Raw genomic sequence first — 3,065 nt, forward strand, 5'->3', positions numbered from 1 at the left:
ACCCTACCTAACCTAACCTAACCTATCTTTATAGGTTAGGTTTGGTTAGGTAGCTGAAAAAGTTAGGTTAGGTTAGGTTAGGTAGGTTAGGTAGTCGAAAAACAATTAATTCATGAAAACTTGGCTTATTAGGCAAATCGGGCCTTGCATAGTAGGCTGAGAAGTGCCTTCTGGCTACTAGGTACGACATATATATATATATATATATATATATATATATATATATATATATATATATATATATATATATATATATATATATATACCACGGACGAAAATTGAAACAGGAATTTCCTTAAGTACTTTCGAATATAAGTTCCTATACAGGAACTTCTTTTCCACAGCTCATAAAACGGAGAAAAGGGTTCTGTAAGATATATTTAATAGAAACGTTATCCCTACAGACAAAAATCAGGAGATACAACTGACGATTTACTATAAAACCATGAAAATGGCCAACCTACTCATGACAAACTCTCCAGACACAAAGCAAAACGCTCTAAAAGAGACCAATGTCGTCTATGCCTTCAAATGCCCACTTGGGGACTGTAAGCCTCAAAGAACTCAGTATATAGGCAAGACAACAACATCTCTTTCCAGGCGATTAACGATGCATAAGCAACAGGGCTCCATTTAGGAAGCTATGATCTCTTCCCACAACCAGACCATCACCAGAGAAGTCTTAACAAAAAACACGGAAATCATCGATAGATACAGAGATAACAGACAGCTTGATATCTGCGAGGCACTACACATTAAGAAGTCAACACTAGCAATCAACAGCCAATTAATGCACAACTATATTCTACCCACTTCAAGACTCCGCACTAATATTGAAGCATCAAGAAATATGGGTCAATAGGCCCTTTGCATTTACTTCCATTCTTCCCTTTAACTTACCCAAAATTATACCCATTGTTTCGTGCTCTGTCTTGTGTTGAAAGTTTGTTTTCACCTCATCCAAAACTGTTGTAACATATCACCTCACCCAAATGCAGGTATAAATTGAAAGCTGTTTAAACTTTGTTTAGTGTTTGCAGGTTATAGTTGTGTGTGTGTAAACAAAAGTCTTTGAAAATGTAATAAGTTATTACGAAACGCGTTCAAGTGTCGCGTCAGACTAGAAATAAAAATGAATTTTGGAGAATTGATTTTTCAATTACCATTGACAGTGAAAAGAAACATAAGAAATATTTGGAAAATTCGTGCTAGAATTATTAATCTTACTTTTTTGGTCATATTTAATAATACATTATATATATATATATATATATATATATATATATATATATATATATATATATATATATATATATATATATATATACATATATATATATATATATATATATATATATATATATATGTATATATATATATATATATATATATATATATATATATATATATATATATATATATATATATATATATATGCGAACAAGCCTGAATGGTCCCCAGGACAATATGCAACTGAAGCCTGAATGGTCCCCCAGGACAATATGCAATATATATATAACTGAGTTTTCAGTTATATATATATATATATATTGTGACGGTAAAGCGTTGGTGTTTGGCTGTTTCAAAAGCTGGGGGCAGGGCCTTGTCACTTACTAATTACTGGCAATGAAAAGTTACTCTAAGACAAGAATGCAAATTATAGTGATAGCAATATAAATCAATAAGTGAGGTGCTGGAATACTGGCTTCAAGCTGCCACCTCCCTTAGTACACGAAAGCCAAGGCTTAGTCTACCAGCGAGAGATGTCAACTCCAAAGAGCACAGAGATATTCCGACGAGTATGGTGTGCTGCTGCCCAGACGTCGACTCTTGGTGGTGGCTTGAGTGCAGGTGCGGCGAGACACCAGCCAATCAGCAACAGGCAGGCGGAGTATGAGCAGTTTGCTGGTTACGGCGGCTGTAGCCGGTGTGTCGGGGTGTGCATGGTATGAATTGCTTCCTGGGCAGAACGTTTGGCGATACTGGTGGACGTATCTTCTATATAGTATCTTGTACTTGAACGACGTATAGATGTAGGGAAGAGCAGGCTCAATCTCTCTTGAAAGAGATTATCGTCACTATATATATATATATATTTATATATATATATATATATATATATATATATATATATATATATATATATATATATATATATATTTATATCAAAAACAGAAACAAAAACTCCTTATCAAAAACAGCCCGAAGTCGACGGAGAACCCTATATAGCAGTCAAGCGTTGTATACATGTACACTTGCCCCAATTAAGGATGTAACCTTCAATCTAAGTACATAGGTATGACGTCGACCAAGCTGACGAGGCGTTTGACATGTCATCTTCAATCCGGTGCCCCCAGGAATCACATGAGACAAGCCCGTGACATCACCCTAACAAGAAAAATGTTGAACAAAAATACCTGTATAATAGACAAAACCCAAGATGCAAGAAGATTACACATTCTTGAAGCAATTCACATAAGAATAGAACAACCTACCATGAACACCTAAATCAAGGAACTATTTACTCTACCCACTGTTACGTACTCCTAGCTGAATACGTATATAAATTTAAAATAACTTGTTTTGTTCCATTATATCATTGCCTGTATATGTACACACATTGTGTTTTTGGTAAATTATCGTGTGGTGTGGCAGCGTCAGTGGAGACAGGAGCGCGGTTGCTTTGCACACGTCTAATACCTGTTAGATTCGGGAAGTTGGACCTGTTCAGTTTTGGGAGTTCCAGATGTCACTTTTATTTAGTTTATATAATTGTTTATTTTCTGCAATTAAACAGGTGGCATTGTACTTATATATTTTGTAAGTAACAATTATCTGTAATTTGCATTCTTGTGTGTTTTGAGAACAAGTGGTTGTTCAATTAGTTTTAAATATTAAAAAGTCCTTAGTTTCCATCCCTCATCCTGGATGAGGCAGACGGGAGATGATTATGGGTAGCGACAGAGCGAGAGTTCAGTAGCTTCGAGGGACCAGGAAGAATAACATGTGGGAGATAAGTCTGTTTACTTGTTGTTGTGTCATGTAGTAGATTTTTTACTCTGGGA

This window comes from Procambarus clarkii, chromosome 25 (assembly GCF_040958095.1).
Source record: "Procambarus clarkii isolate CNS0578487 chromosome 25, FALCON_Pclarkii_2.0, whole genome shotgun sequence".
Classification (NCBI taxonomy): Eukaryota; Metazoa; Arthropoda; class Malacostraca; order Decapoda; family Cambaridae; genus Procambarus; species Procambarus clarkii.